Source organism: Stegodyphus dumicola, chromosome 8, assembly GCF_044657685.1.
Source record: "Stegodyphus dumicola isolate Sdum_Otavi_A_Nest chromosome 8, ASM4465768v1".
NCBI classification, from domain to species: Eukaryota; Metazoa; Arthropoda; class Arachnida; order Araneae; family Eresidae; genus Stegodyphus; species Stegodyphus dumicola.
Window position 1 is genome coordinate 23,210,436 of NC_140775.1, and position 17,940 is coordinate 23,228,375.

General features: G+C 32.0%; 2 protein-coding genes across 4 annotated transcripts in view; one reads left to right on the forward strand and one right to left on the reverse strand.

Annotated features, from left to right (window-relative positions):
- LOC118192407 (uncharacterized) overlaps window positions 1–17,940 on the reverse strand; it is a 122,733-nt gene that overhangs the window by 50,975 nt on the left and 53,818 nt on the right. The window lies entirely within an intron of this gene.
- LOC118200858 (uncharacterized) overlaps window positions 4,521–17,940 on the forward strand; it is a 103,826-nt gene continuing 90,406 nt past the window's right edge. Inside the window, exon 1 of the mRNA XM_085821667.1 lies at window positions 4,521–4,656. The gene's annotated coding sequence lies outside the window, so the exon portion shown is untranslated. The remainder of the gene's footprint in view (window positions 4,657–17,940) is intronic.

Consider the following 17,940-nt stretch of genomic DNA (forward strand, 5'->3'; position numbering starts at 1 on the left):
ATTATGCCTGCGCTTTTATTTACGTTTTTAACAATGTCTCTTTCATGCATGATACACCAAATTCACACAAACACATTTGTTTGATTTGGTGTATATAGATGTAATTCACAATTTTTACTAAATTTCCACTATTATTGTAATTAATAAAAGTATTATTTTAACTCCATATTTTGTATACTTTGGTACGCACAAACAATTATTTACTGGTAAATAATTGTTTGTGCGTGGTTTAACAGCGATATTTTAGGTATCGTTTCTACATATGGAGAAGGAGAAAACATTGATTGTAAGGGTTCAATATCATGTGACTAAGGGTACAGCGAGTGCAGGATTTACGTATAAGCTACTTAAGCTATAGCTTAGGGCCTCCCAAAATTAAAATAATTACATAAATATAGTATTAAACTATAGTATAAGAGACTTCTAAAGGACCCCAATTCTCAAATAGCTGAGGCCTTATCAAGTCTAAATCCGGCTCTGGCATACAGCACTCGTATCTTGTATTTGGAATGAAGCTTGTTCTAGCAACAGAAGTTAGAGAGTTCTTTACCCTTCCATAGGTTCTAATGAAAGATGGCACAATAATGCCCTGTGTTCCGCCTGGAAGTTGAAACTAGATGTTCCTCTCCATTAGTGAATGGACTGAATTACCGCCCAGACGGGACAATAGTGAGTATCCCTGATTGTCATGCCGAAGGGTTCAGGTTCAAATTCTTGAGAAGGCATGGTATAGTGTCTGTGCAGCAAGGGGACACCCAAAATACACGGAGAGCCCGAGATGTTCTCGCTCAGAATTCCACCCAGGGCAGAGGCTTAGCAGTTAGCAAGGCCCGGCGATACCTCATATGCCTATTTGAATGCACAGGTACTGGTCTTGCTTCAGCCTGTACCTATATCAACTGAATTACACGGAACCGCTTCATAGCTTCGGATAATTTTTAGTTAATGGTTCTCTTTTTACAGCCGCATCACTAATTATGAAACAATAAATGAATAATTGGAATCGAATTTCGTAAATTCGCTAGTGATTATTTTCTCATCAACTTACGATTAAGTTATTTTGAAAGCAAAACTAATAAAGTTGTATATGTAATAATCGTCAGGTGAAATTTTTGTCCTTTAAATTAGAGTCATTTTTCCTGAACTCGTCAATTATTAATTTGCTTACCAACCCATGAACTAATTAGTTTGAGAATAAAATTAAATATGGTACAAATGTGAATTAATTTTCTTTTTCCATTTTTTTTTATTTAGAGTCAAATTTTCTGAATAAGCCAGTGATTATTTTATTTATCAAATTATGAATTAATTGGTTTGATAGTAAACTTCAAAATTGTACAAAAATAATCAAACGCAGTTTTAGTCCTTTAAACCGGAGTCAAATTTGTTCAATTCGCTAATGTTTATTTTGCTAACCAATTCAGCACATTCACTGCCATGAACATCACCAGTGGGTGTCAAAGATTTTTCATTCTATGCCGCAACCAAAACCCGTGGGGCACAATTATTATCTTTCTACATAATGTTAAATAAAGTCTTTGGCAGTTCAGAAATGACTCTATATTGTATGTGGCACCCTGGGGATAAATGTTCTTCAAATATATTTTGCACCATCTATTATCGGTCAGCAAAGCTTTGATTTTAGAATTTATTATTTTTTGCTCTTGCAGACATGTGTGAAGTGGGCAGTAAATTTATGTTTGTAAGCTAAAAAGGATTGTTTTTATTGAAAGCAATTGTAAGATTTTGATTTTCCTTCACCAAAATTATTTGTATTTTTCTGATATCTCTTATTATTTGTAACCAATAAAGCCTTTACAAGCAATTAAATTAGTCTTTTAAGTTTGAAACGTCAGCGATTACTTTGACACGTTGAGCGCGGCGCCGAATTTGCTGTCCTTTCCGTTCAGCCGGCAGCGAGCTAAGCCGCATTTTTGTTTAGAATGTTTCAATACATTTCATTAAAACTAAATTTGATCACATTTCATTGAGACTATATATTTATTTTTTAACTTTAATATTGTCGGTTCCGCGGACCGACGCCAGCGAAACTAAAATTCCAGTGCCGGTCCCCGGGGACCGACGCCGGCTACACGGAAAGTTCACTGCCGGTCCCCAGGGACCGGCGCCGCGCTCAACGTGTTAACTACCTATGGGAATAGTGAACGTGTTAAGATATGGTCAGCAAAAAAAAATCCGCTGTAAAGTGAGGTTTTTCTCTAGTCCAGCGCTAATAAGGAAAAACCACATTTACAGTGAGTGCATGAAGCGTTAAATCGGCAGTATAGAGATAGGATCTCTTGAGAAATGACGCAGCATGAAGTTGACAGTCCCAAAGATTGAATTCATTAAAGTAAGAAGAGAGGAAAAATAATTATCTTAATATTTTCAGAAAGAATGAGCCTTGCGGATGTTTACTGATAGCTAATGTTAAATGCCATTTAAAAACAATCGGATACAAACATATTTTTTGTTGCCATGGCGAAAATTTTATTAAATAGATTTAATTATTAGTAAAATTATAGCCAGCTTAATATAATGTTAACTATGTAGTAACTCAGTATAATTTCAACTCTATTCAAATATGTGTAATAAAATTACTTTTCTATTTAATGTTTCGCAGTTAAAAAAAAGGGGGAGGGACATCAATTATCGGTTATGTATTATGTTGCCAAAGGATATTTGTAATTATAAGTTTTGCGTTTCAGAATGTACAAAATGGAATTTTAACTATAAAATTGGTCTTATGATGAAAAAAAAAAGTTTTTATGCTGTCGCTGAGCTCTCAGTTTACCATTCTGCTCTTGAACTCCCCTTTGCTAACACAACTGTTCTGTCTTTTTGACTTTATTATTAAACATCGCTTTCTTTGCACTTACGTCAAAATAAATTCCACAGTAAAATCATAAAATTTTTAAAAGCAACATATCTTTAGAATTTCCTATATAATGTTTGTTGGTATTATTATTTTTTTCATTCTTTCCTCAGTTCATAATATCAGTGTTCAGTTTTCTTAGTAAAATGAATAACATAACTTTTTATATCTTTTTATTATTAACTTTCCGTCTTTTTAACTTTATTTGTTAAATATCACTTTCTTCACACTTAGGCCACATGAAATTCAAAGCAGAATCATAAAATATTTCAAAACAGCATATCTTTAGAGTTCACGATAGAGCGTTAATCCCGATAGTACGTAGTTCCCGATAGTACGTTTTTTATATCCGTTACATTAATTCTTTAAAAGCAATATATAACGATAACATTTGGTGGCAACATTCTTTTACTTGAAAAGTAATAAAAACAAAATGTGAGGATTATTGAGATTAATAGCATCTGTGGTGCTAAAACCTGCATTTTATACTCCCTTCTATTCGAAAGTTTATTTAAGTGAGTTTTTTAACCTTTAATTCCAGGATTAGAAATTCACAAAGGGGCTTAACTGTACCGACAGAAATTTTTATATGATGATTACAATAGCCATTGAATTGAATAGTGCTGACTTAGTTAATGGATATTCGATTTTGTAATTCTTAAGCTTGTACAGCCGATACTATGCTTATATTTATAAAGCTTTTAAAAGCAATTTATCAAAGGTGTCAAATTTTTATTACATTACAATTGCTTTGATTTTTTTTAAATTCATTTCTCTAAGAATAAGTTTTAAAATGCAAATTTAGCGTTTGCTCTGCATTAGATTTGATTTCTTCAAGTTAAACGCTTCAAGTTAAACGCTTTTATTTTTTTACATTTTAATTATACATTATAATAACTCTAAATATGAAACAGTTTTTATTACTAAATCTCTTTCAAAAGAAATCAGTTTCGAACCAAATGAAGTTTCATTGATTTACTGAAGTTCATCTGTATCAATGAGGTCTCATTCATTTATCAAACATTGCCTTTCTTCTTACTGTAAAATAGTTCTATTTTTTTGCATTGATTTTGCTGAATATTAGTTCAAATTAATACTATTCAAATGCAATTTAAATGAATTGCGTTATAATGACATCAACAAATTTAATTTTGAGTAAAATTTCGATACAATTTATAAATTATTTACATCTTAATTTCAACTCTGCTTTAATACAATTTTCCCAATTACCAGTACGATATTTGAACTACATTTTCACGCGATGCTCATCGTAACAATTAACGCCATTTGGCCCCATGAACCACAACCGACTCCTCCGCATTTTAAGCGCAAAAATGCAAATTCTAATCCAATTCAATCGTTTCCTAGGTGAAGCAAAAAACTCGGGCGTCTGTTAGTAAACAGCCTTGGCGACCGTGACCCTCAAAATTGATCAGGAAAAAAGAAGAATCTGTAGCAAGAGATCCACCGCGAGAGGGAAAGAAGAAAAACAAAAATACATCAAAATTCTTCGCTTCAACATTGACCTTCCATGCGCAATCACGTGACGCCAAGTCAACGACCAACGGCAGACGCCGAAGTACTGCCATTGGTTCTGACGTCACAGGCGGCGGGAGGGCATAAACGCTAGGTAAAAGAGTGACCACGGGTCAATTTAGCAGAGGCACTCCGCTGCTGAAGAGACAGAATATCAAGGCATTCCGGAAGCGACTAGGTACACACTGACTAATGTCACTTTGAGAGTCCGAAACTTTTAGCTCTCCGAATAAGATATTTACAAGGTAAGTGAAATAATATATTTTTCAATCTGATGAAACATTTTCAGAATTAATATATTTTTAATGTGTCGATATTAGAATTATCAATAACAGCTGTTCAAAAAATCGACGAAAATTTTTAGTATTTTTTTAAATAATACTTTTCTTTGAGTATAGTGCTTAATAAAAATTATTTCTTTTGAGTATAGTGCTTAATAAAAATTATTTCCTTTGAGTATAGTGCTTACTAAAAATTATTTCCTTTGTGTATACCAATTTTTATAACATCATCTTTTAAGAAAATCAAAATCTTTTAAGAAAACGGAAAGGAAGTTTAACACCAAAATGAAGAGTTATTTGAAATTTTAAAAGTATATTTTGTATGATTCCAGTATACTTCCTGTGTTTTAATGCATTTATAATTTCCGCGAAATTTCTAATTTGTTACAAATTCTTGTTTTATTTTAAAAGCTGCATTTTGTTTCTTTTTAAACTTTTGTAATTCTTTCAAACCGTAGTTTATTGGAGATTATTTTCCCTCAAATCTTTCATGCATAATACTTACAGATCTTTCAATGAAAATAGAAAAAACATTTCTTTCTTCAATTAATTTTTTAACATTTATTTGTGTACTTGTTTTTATTTATTGTATTTTAATTTCATCAATTGTAATCATCCCATCTTGTGTTTGGTGCGGTATAATCATCTTTGGTTTTGCGCCAATAACCTCTCACTCACTCACTCTTCCTTCAGTTAATGAGCTTATTAAATAAGCAGCATTTTATGCGAAACAGTAGAAAAACACTTTGTAGTTTTAAAATCTGTCTATAAATAATAAATAAAATCGTAATTAAAATGAAATTATGTTTGTTTTCTATATTGTTTATTTGTTTTGTTCGTTATTAAATTTTATTACATTTACACATGTAATTACAAAGTTAATTATCAAAATTCGTACTTTTCTGTTACTAATATTTTAACACAAAAATGTGAGGGAATATGTATGTTTCCATAATTAGTATTCGTTAACAAACAAAATGTAATTAATAAAATATTGCTCTGTACTTATAACATGTTTATACCTACCAATATACTTATACTATACATTTATCGGAAATCGGTTTGAACATTTCATAGTTTTCATATATTAATTAAAATTAGATCTAGCGTGTATTATTATATCTGATATGGCACTAGGTTGATAACAGGAACTGATTTATGTCCTATCATAAATATTCCAAAACATGACTACTCTATATCATAATCAGACGTTTTCTGTCACTAAAATAAAATAGAAATTTTGCACTTCAGTAGCAAAAAATAATTTTAAAACAGTTTGCATTTAATCATTTTAATACAAAATTATGAAACCCGCAACATCGAAACGCAGCAGATGTGAAATACTTCTACGCAGCATAAGTAAACTAAATTTTAGTTTATGTAAAATGATTGAATTGAATATGTAAGTACCGTATTTCTTCACGTATTCGCTTTATTATTTTTTTAACTTATTTTTATCATACGAAATCAAGAGGAGAAATTTATGCGAATAATTCCATTTCCGAAGGACGCGATTACAGTTAAGAACATTACAAATGAAAAGTAGTTGTGGGAAAACTATAGATAACTATTATTATATTATTTCTTTAACAGAAACCAACATTCCGATTAAGAATACATAGTAATATTAACATTAAAATATCTCATAAGGTATTTTCATTTCTTTTCCCTGTAACTTAATCTCGCTGTGTTGTCTTTGCTACTCCTTACGCCTCAAATCATTCATAAATAATTATAGAAGGTTAATGTGAAGCTGATTCAGTGAAATCATAGACTGAACGTCAGTTAATATTGACTTTGCTGCGATGGGTAGGTTCATGTATTAGGCTGGCATAAAATTCAAGGGAAAAGTTCGACATGACCTTTACAGGTAGCTTGCGAGGGTTTATCTCAGTTAATAAAATGAAAACAATCCCTACGTGTACGTATCCATTTTAAAATTTAGAGAAGCTCCTCTGAGCGCATGGAGAAAGGAAAAAATTACGCAAATAATTTTTACATCGATCATTGTACTTGCCTTGTCAGTGAATTTAATTAGAAAACGACGATGAGAACTCACACCGCACTTGTAGCGGTAAGTTACTTTAACCTTCTTGACGTAGTATTAAATTAAGGAGAGATCAATTGTTACCTTGATTGTGTTTCGAGCTCTGTATGAACACTGAATTTCCGTTGTTGAAAGTGTAGTTTATGTTCTATTTTCTGCAAATTACTGACAGTTTTAAACTTGTAATTAACGTCTTTGTTATTATTCTTGAAGCTGCACATTTTGTTAAATCTTTGATTTTACTTGATTTATTTTGTATTGCTTTAGTTAATCAGTTTCCATATGGGAAGTAAGTTGCTAACAACAGATAAATTTACCTGGTTAGCAATCAGTTGGTAAGCTAACTAAGATTAGTAAAAAATAGTACGTTACATTTGGGATTTAGTTTAATGATTTTGCTTATAATGACTATTTGTTTTATACACCAGGACACCTTTTTGTGAATGTGAATTGTAAATTTTTCTTTCCTTCTGGGAAGAGATATTTAAAAATCACCTAAATATAGGTGCCTTAAATGAAATAATGCATATATTGATTTTTAATGCTGATATAATTATTTTTGTTTTACAAAAATAGCACATTTTCCAGGGATTAAATTATAAGTTTTCGCTTTCATTCCTTTAAAAGTGCCATATATTTAATTCGTTGAGACCTTATAAATTAATAGTTTTACGGACTTTGTAAACAAGTTAATAATGTGAGCTGTTTTACCTAAAATAGAGCCATAATCGTGAAAAGAGGAACTTCTCTTTCATCTTAAATCTGGTCAAAATCTTACTGAACATATTTTAGTTTTTAGTGATAGGAACTGAAAAATTACTTAAGTCAATAAATTTATTTTCGAATATCTCTGAGAACATTATTCATAAAAATAGGAAGCCTAAAGAAATGGATATTTTACGAACTGGATCATTTGATATACGAGAGCCATATAAAAAGTTAAAAATTTTTTCATTTTTTAGAAGACTTTCATTGTAATAATAAATCTGCTTCCGTAAAATCCTCCATGTTATCTTAAAAAGCTTCATAACTAAAAATACTTGTATCGGACTAATATTTAAGGAAATAACACCTGTAACCACGTTATTTGGATACTTTGTCTATAATTTGTTGTGATTTGCCTCACTTGTCTGAGAGTAACATCAGAACAAGCCCACGAAATTCATCGTGGCAGGAAGTGCAAGACTGCGTCTGTAGTTGACAAGAGCCTTGAGCACCATACAGGTGACACTACGAGTTTAGCTAGTTCCGCCCCCCTCCCAAATTTTGAAGAAGAGTACCCCGGGGGAACGGGTCCGACCCCTCTTCTCCTACCATCAACCTTTCAAGAGAACTTTCGGCTCTCTCGCCGCATATTTAGAGTGCCCCCATGCCGCACAGACACTGTATATTTACAAACATCCATGCTTCCTCCGGGGTTCGAACCCGGGCCTTTCATTACGACAGTCAGCCTCGATAACCATTATCTCGGTTAAGCGTCACTTGTCTACGTGTAACATCAATTTATAATTTATAATTTTGTTTTCATATAAATGCATCACTTTACATAGGCTGATGTATTTAAAATACATTAATAATATAATATTAATTTTAAAATAACGCAGAGTTTCTAATACTAGTTGAAATAAATTCAATCTGGTTGATTTATGCCGCAAAGTTCCGCATAAATAATTTCTATAAACATTTATAAGCACAGTTAACTCTTTAAATTACTCACAAAATTCCGCATAAATAATTTCTATAAACATTTATAAACATAGTTAACTCTTTAAATTACCTCTAGGTTCGAGATATAACGGAATTACTGCATAAAAGAAACGGATTTTACTGAAATTTTACCTCTCTTCGTTAACAAAATTTCTTATCAGAAAGCGTAGTTACTCAGCTATTACATACAGCTTAACGTCTTCCCCGAAGTTAACAAAACATTTAGATAAAGCAAGCTCATCTCTAAACGAGGCACTAAAACATACCCGTATTTATATCGGGAGTTTTTTAACGATTAGAACCACGGTAATCACTTTCCTTTATTATGGCCCGTGGCCGATAACGCACAGATAGCCATCCAAAACTAGAGGCAAGAATCAAAAGGTTAAATGGAGGAGTTTAAGTAATGTACAAAGAAAACCTGTCATTATTCAAAAGAGGAGGCACTGAAGAAGTGATCATTCAGGCGTAAAACTTTTCACTTTCCTTCTCATTTGTGCCTCCGCGTTTCTTATGCACCCTACCAGTAGCCAAAGAAACTTGGCATGCGTGCAATAAATAATAAAATTTGTGATTCGTAGGGAAAGGATGGGTTTTGTACATGTCAAGGTTACTTTTACTAGATGGCAAAGTTGAAGGTTAGCGGTGCTGATGATAAAGTTGATAGTGGTGTTGTGAGGTCGCACGACGTGGTGCATTTTGACGAAGGGTTAAAGTTTCTCCCCACCCCAAAAACTTTTTTTCCACCTTTTTTCTACTAATTTTTTTCTTTACTTAAATGTATATACAAAATATATCGTGACTTACTTGTCAAGATAAATGGTATTTCCATTTCCTTTCAAAATTTGTATGTCTAGAATTTGACCCTTGTGAAGAAAGTGCATTTTAACCCTTTGTCTCTAATTTGGATGTTATTACTTTAAACGGTGAATTCCTAACTACGAATTTAATACGTAGCAAAATGTAAGATTTACAACAATTTCATTCCCACATTTATGAAAATGATTTCATGGAAAATTCTCACTATTTAAAAGATACATATTTGTAATTTATCAGTTCATTATGATCTTATTCGTCCAGATTATAAAGTAAGATTTCAGGATTTGATTGCATTTATTCGATATCATATTATGCGGAAAGAATTAGAAAAATTAAAGGAATCCAGTGAGAAAGAGGCAGATTCCACTTGCGTATCAATACTGATTCTCCCCCTCTACAAACAACGAAGTAATCGCTGACGTCATCTTTAGTTAAGAACTGTTGTGGCTACAATAAAAGGCACCCGTTATCTGAAAATAAACAATGTAAACTTTGTTTATTCTCTGGATAAAAACGCATTAAAATAAATCCACGATGCAAATCTCACTACAGCAGAATATAAAATTTCAACAAATTATACATAAGCACTGTGCACTTGATAGCTGAAATATGTGGCCCATATGACGTGATCTTAGAAATATTGTTTGCTTCTCATTAAAGTAGCATGTGCTATTGCAATGAATTGCCTGTCAAATGGATTATATGCCACAACTTGTTTAAAGAATTTTCCCCTTTAAATAAATTATAAATACTTTAATTTTCTTACAATGATTTAATTCGTTTTTTATTTTACTCCTATATTTAACAACATACAGGAAAATTCCTGTCAATCAAGTACAAGTAATTCGAGTTAGGTATCAGATTGAAAGAGAAGTCATGCCAATAATAACATTTAAAGTAGATCAAAAACTAATATTAGACTGGCACAGGTTTTTAATAAAAAATATGTAAGACACAATAACACGTCATTTTGCGGTTTTGCAGTTGAAGATGGTGGTTCGGTAAAACCATCGAAACTAGTCCTGTGAAAATTTTGTAAATATAACGCTGATTTTTGTTGTTTGACTTCTGAATTAAAAAATATGTGTCAATTTCCAGAGCAAAAATAATTTGCTTCTGAAGAAGAGGGGCCTATTTCTGAATTTCTGATCACTCTCGAAATCGATAGAGTTGTTGTACAAAACCTATACCAATACAAAGTTGTTTTTACTTTATTTTAAGTAGGTATCAAGTATCTCATTTCTACAGACAATGATTTTTATATAAACTTTTCTCTTGTAAATTTATTATTGTGCGGCGTGGCGTGTTTTTTTTTTTTTTTTTTTTTTTTTTTTTTTTTTCCATGCAGAACTTCATTTAAATATCATATGAGTTCGAATATAAGAAATTTTTACCCTTTGAAAGTACCCTTCTGAAATATATCTCTGTCTTATGTGTGCCAACGTAGCATTTTCACTTCTTCTAAGACAAAAGAAAACATTTTATGAGTTTCGTATCAAGATTTAGTACTTAAATTGTGTAATTATATTTCTTTCAGAGCTCTTCGGTATTAATTATTGTATTAGATGCTCAACACTACTTACGCAATCAGATGAAATATAGAGATCGAATACTAAGGAGAATAACAAATTGATATCAGGAAATGGGTTGGTTTCGAAATTTTCTCCCAGTCTGGAGTCACTTTGTGAGTCCTAGTTTTCGATTAAGAAGAAAGCAAAAACGTTGTGCAAGTACCTTTTCCGAAATCACAATTTGAATTCCAAATTCTGTTATTAAAATGAATAAATGAATACTTTCATGTTCAAGGACAAAATTTTGTTTTCATGTTACGAGAAAATGGTTGCCAAATCATTTCATAAAAGCCCAGCATAACGAAAAATTAATAACAATGAACAAATATCTTTACACAAATTTTAAAAGAATATAAACATATTTTTAAACCTTTTGCAACAAACTGTAGCCTAATTTATTATTACAATAAAAAATGTTCATGCAATGAGTCTGATTTCCTGCGGCGGGATGAGCTATATGCTTAGTTGTTTTTATAAATTTACCCATGTATTATGTACAGCAAAAACCACTATTTTTTAGAATTAACCATTTGTTCTGATAGTAGAAGGCTGGATGTCATAGCCTTGAGGCCGGGGTCACATACCGGAGAAATTATGGAGGTTCTGCAAGTGTATAGTGTCTTTACTGCATGGGAACACTAAAGAAATTGTCGAGCCGAAAGTCCTGTCGAGAAGGTGCTGGTAAGAGAAGAAGGGCGAAGAGCCTCGGATTTGTTCCCTTGGGGAGTTCTCCAGGAAAACTGGGCAGGATCGACCACCTTCAGCGAGGAATAAGAGGCTCAACAACTGACACATTATAAAACTTCAGTTGGCTGGCAGTGAGTACTTTTAGAACATAGATAAACTTCGGTACTGAACATCACTTTTCTAAGCTGATCACCTTCACAGAAAACCAAAATCATCTGGGGAGGTTCACGGGGAAGTTTTACTGTATTTGGTTTCAGAGAATGAAAATTTCTCCCTACTCAGAACATAGGAAGAACAGTAACAAATCGACATGAAATGGGAATGAACAGAGACTAAAATGAACTGGTATGTTTCTTATCAGCAAACTCCCAAAATGTTTGCATGCTTAAGTTGGTTTGGTTTATTTGATTACCGCAAAGCACTCGAAGGCTATCTGTCTAAAGGGAGGGATGCCTATGTGGAGGACTTTCTAAGGAAACCTGACTCGTATCAACGTTACACATGAGAAGAACTACGAAAACGCCCATGCAGCCAGTCATTTCGCCAAGATCCGAACCCGGAACGAACCACTAGTGTTCAGCTACTTTACCACTCGGCCTCTTGGTGGGCATTGACTGCTTAAACGAATACCTTAGTGAAATACTTCCTAATGAAAATAACTTATATTTGTGTTAGGAACAGAGAAAACGCATCATAATCAGCCGTTGCTAAACTTGTAATGAATAATATTAAATAGATGAATAAGCATGCATACACACATGTGTAACAATGTATACATCATAAAATTTGTTGATCATTTGAAATATTTGTAATCTGTAAATATTTTTAACTTTAGAAGACAAATTTTGTATTCGGTTTTATACTACGTACTTTCTTAAATTTTTTAGAGGAGGATAAAAAAGATAATTCGTAACATATAGAATTGTTCACCATTGACTTCAGATTATTATGAAAGATTTACGAAATGCTAAAAAATAAACAATGTGATTTTTCTCTTCAGTATTTTAAATATGATATTAAAACTTTTTGCATTAAAACGACACTTTCATCGTAGAGGCTATTGTTCATTCTAAAATTTACAATATTGATTACAAAATTTAAGACTGCTTGAGAATTAATCACTCTTTGTTTTCTATATTGCAGCAGTTATTTTTGCTTGAATTTTCTTCTAATGTATATTCACATTTGCTAGTTTAATTATAAGACCAACTTTGAAAAATCTTGTAGGGTTATTATTATTTTCATTAACCAATTATTTATAATTTCAGCCTTTACTATCACTTCTCCTTTCCCGTTTCATTACCAGAAATGCAAGTCAGTCAAATGTATTTAAATCGAAGTTTTCGGATCGAGAGTTTTTCTAGCTTTCAAAGCCACGTTACCAGTTTATGCTGTCAAAGAAGGTCAATCACTACAAATTTTACCTATGCCTGTTGAAAAAAATTTGATTTGTACACCACATGATTTCATTGAACGGAATACTAAATTTTACGCATCTCTCCCTGCATTTTATTTAAACTTATTTCCTGTAATTTCATTTGAGGTACATTTCAATCAATTAATTCCGTTCTCACTTCACGGCAAGTCAAAAATACATAAAAACTCAAAATATCTTCATTAAAATTGAAAGACATAGAAAAACATAAAACACCAAATACAGATAAAAATTTAAAAAAAAAATTACAATTAAAATTACAGTTTCAACGCAAAAACAAACAATTCAGCAGACAAGAAGGCAGATTTCTCGGTGCATAAAACTAAAAGTTATGGTCTCACTCGGCAAAAAGTCACTGAAGGTGCAAAAACTGAGTTCACTATTCTGCTAATTTTCAAATGCAAACAAATATGGCTACTATGGTAAAAGAGAAATATTAGCCGCATTTAAGCAACTTTTAAATTGTTGATAATTCTACAGCTATTGCATGCAGATTAACTAAAGGCATAAAAACCTTAACCGGAACATAAAAAATAGATAATTCAATCACTTTTAAAGCAAAAATACACAATTTACCGGTATATAAGAATAAAACTAAGTTTAACGAACCAGGAAACAGAGTGAGAATATATATATTTATATACGAATGGTGCAGCCGATTGAAAGGAAAAAAGGAGATGCACAACTATATGTTATAGCAGTCTCATATACAAAATTTCTATGTTCTAGGACTACTCGTTCTTGAGTTATGCGAGATGCATACATACATACATACGTACGTACAAACATTAGGAAAAAACTTTTTTTTGAATCCATTTTAAATCCTTTTTACAATCCTTTTTTGGCAGAAATAGTCCTTTATTCTGTCCGTATGTACAGATGACACGCAAAAACATCGTTTAAATGGTTTTGAGAGCAGTTGAAATGGGTATTTTCGTAGAAATATAATACTCGAAGTTTTTCGTGATTACAATACTTCCTTTCCTTCGTGGAAGGAAGTGAAAACACTTCACTAGAATCATGACTTTACTGTTTAAGAAGGAGCAAAAAATAGAATAATTTGTAAGTTAATTTAACAAGAATACGAATGTGGTGGTTATATTTACTTAGGCCAAAAATGCGAGTGATTAATTTAGTGGTAAACGTGACTATCATTGAAGAATCTTTAATTCTTAACTTATATATCAACGTATCAAAGTTAAAATGATTAATAAATTTCTTTTATCTTTTACTCTCTGTAGTAAATGAATGTCTTAATATAAAAAGGATTCTGATCCCCTTTATCCTTTGTTTATTGTTTAGATTACATCAGTATTGAAAAAACAAAGCGAAAAGCAACTAAATTCTCTTTTGAATATAGTTACACTTAACAGATTATGTCATAAGTTATAGAAGGTCGCATATGTCTCCAACACATGAACAATAACGACTTTATTATTGTACAAAAGGATAAAACTTCTTATCCTAACATGTCTTTATTTCCTATTGATGTTATTGATGAATTTTAATACACAAGAGGCATACATTCGACGGTCATAAATAATTATTAATGGTCGCTTTTCCATGGCTTTTGACAAAGTTACATCTAGAGATCTTTGTCTTTAGAAAGTCGTTAACTGTTTTCCATCCAAAGCGGAAAAACTTTGCAAATGCAAGGACACAGAATTCCTCCGCTAGTTCTGAATGCGAGCAAAACTCAGTGGGCGTTTGACAAGCGAAATGAAGATGTCGTTGATCGAAAACCTATTGTGAATGCGAGAAAAGTAAACAATGGATTTTACGCAGGATAAATCTTCATGGGATTTATGCAAATGCATTTTAAACATTTCTGTAATGCGAGGGAAATAAATTTGTGCAATGTTAGCATCTATGATTTTTATATCTTGATCTAAAAAGAAGAGATTATTTATCATGTAAAACTGCATAATGGAAAATTACTGAAGGAAAACAATAAGCAAGAATCCTTAACCAAAATAAATTTAATACGCATCCAGTGTAATATTTTTCAGAAGCATTTTGCAACCATAACCTTGCCCTTTGCACGTATGCGTAGTAGACATTTATCTAAAATAGTAATTGGGAAGTAGAGCTACATTTATTTAAAATAGTAATTGGGAAAAGAGGGAAGGGCATTTCGAATAATCCATGGTCAGCGCTTCATAAAATTTGGGAAAAAAACTCATTTTTATGGACATTATTTTCGATAATAATGTCGTTTGGAATATTTTTTTGGATGGCATATAAATTTCTAAATTTTTCTTTCACCCTTTCATATTTCTTAAATCACATAAAAGGCGTAACACACACGTCTCACAAATATTTTTGAAACTTTTATTTCTATTACAGTTACCATTCTTAAACTATCTGTTAAACCAATATGGATGAAATTAAACGCATGGCAAACATGAGTAACACTATAGCTTAATTGCTGAAGGAAAAAAATTTAAAGTATAACAAATAAAATAGCGTTAAAATAAATAACCAGCTCTTGATATTCCATAAACAATTGTAAGTCTCAGTTTAAAGATTCTGTTCGGAAATACTATTAATATCATTAGCAGTCCATTGAGAAAAATAGCAGAAATCCACTAATTTACCACTTAAAATGTTCAGTTTTTTTTTTTTTTTTTTTTTTTTTTTTTAAATCTTTCATATTTTTTAAGGTACTTCATACGTTTTCAGAGATTTCTCTCAGATTCCTTTGTTCCGTAAAAAAGCAAATATTAGTCCACATAACTGATAAATGTCATCTTATGGACACTTATTTCGCAGTTCTATAAGGATGACGTTATAAGTACCTAAAAATCTGAAAGCCATTTCCTGGGCTGTAAAGCATTAGAGTGTAGCTACACCTGAAAGTCATTTTCTAGATTTTGAAATCTTCAGAAGTGGGAAATGTCTGGATATAGATTTCACATTTCTCAATATATCGAATAAATTTCCTTTATTCAGTGCAAATTTCATTTGGCGTAATCCATCAAGAAGCGTAATTACCTAAAAGTATTTTCTGGACAGAGATTTCACTGTTCAGACCACTATTTTTGCTTGTAATGTACGCAGGTATTTGATTTAAAGCATAATATATATATATATATATATAAGGCATAGGGGCAATCTAAATATGCGGCAAGCCGAAAGTTCTCCCGAGAGGTTGTGGTAGGGGAAGAAAGGTGGAAGACCGTCGCCCCATTTCCCCGGGGTGCTTTCCGTCACAATTGGGGACGTAACTGAGCAAAGTCGTACTGTCACATTTATAATGCTTAAGACTAACGAGAGGCGCAATCTTCCACTCCTTGCCACGATGAATTCCGTGGTCTTGTTCTAATGTTACTGCCAGACAAGTGACATAAGGCACAGGAATAACACAGTTCATCGCGACCCATATGCATATAGCTTCTCAGGGAGTGGAAGTGATAGAGAAAGGAAAGTTCTAAAGAGCCGTTCTGAGGATGAAGTGAATGAAATACTTGCTTTAGGAGGTAAAAATTATGAAGGATCACAAAATTATAATATAACAAATTTGTTATTGGATTGAAGTTTTTAGATTATCTCAAAGCTTGAGAAGGTTATCTGCCTAATAAGAGCAGCGCCTTCGTGGAGGACTGTTTAAGGGAGACATTCTTTTTTTTTTTTTTGCTTTACACATGAGGAAAACCAGGTAACCTCTCATACAGCCAACCCGCTGATCGAAATTTGAAAGCGAGTTCAACTATAAGTGTTCAACGATTTCACCGCTCGGCTTTGGTAGATCCTATAATAAATTGAACTTTCTTTCATTGTAAAAGTGATAAGAACGAATTTATGTATCGCTATTTTGAACTTTGGCTCAAATATCTGTCTGTAATCCCTCCTCAGATAAAAATTTATAATACATAAAATGCTTAATATTTCATTAATGCTCATAAGTAATTATGTATTATTATTTTATATATTTGAAGGTCACCAAAATTTAAACTCTCTCAGTATCCCTAATCAGTCGCGACCTGCATTTTGGAGAATATTACTTTATAGAATACTTGACCGCTTTTATTCGTCACAATAAAATTTGTAAGTAACATGTTTCGAATCAAATCTGTGATCACAGAAAGAAATATTTACGATATCCAAATGAAATAAATACCCAAAACAGACTCTAAGTTTAATCAAATAATTAAATGCAATCACCTGAATATATAAATAATTAACGCTTCTTCAAAAGTTAAGGAAAACTACAATACAGGTGTAAAATTTAATAAATTTAATTAATTAAAATTTAATTCACATTAAAAAATTCAACACTTTTTTAAAATGAATGCAACTTCCCCAAATCACAGCTTTGGGCATTTAAACTGACGAGTGAAAAATAATAATGAATGGCGGTTAAAAACTGTAGGACTTCTTATATAACACCGCCTTTGCCATTTATGTAAGAACTTAGATCAAGATAGCACGGTGTTATAAATGGTCGGCCCATCTGCTTGCGAAAGCTGTCGTTTCTGTGGCAGCACGAATCGACCTCCGCAAAGGGGCCCCGGATTACTGACCTGAAGCAAACATTATCTTATAAAATAAAAGAAAGCCAAAAAATAATGGCTTACGGTTGTTAATATTGCATAATTTCCTTGATTTCGAAACTCCTAAATTCTTTTAAGGACACATCCAAGGTTCATTGGAGTCGCTATTTCAGAGGTTATTTTTTTTTTTTTTTTTTTTTGTGATACTGAAGTAGCGTTTATAATGCAATATATAATGAAACCCGAATGTTTTAAATCCATAATATTTTGTGTTGTTGGCACTGAGATATTTGGCTTACGTTGCTCATTTCAATAAAACTATATGTATTAATGAGTGTATCAAGTGTTACCCAATAAGGTTATTAAATATCGCTTTGTGACCGACTATTTACTAGTCGGTCACAAAGCGATATTTAATCACTCGCGGCTATGTGGTAAAATTACTTCTTATAGGTCAATATAATCAAATAATAAGTGCGATTTTACCAA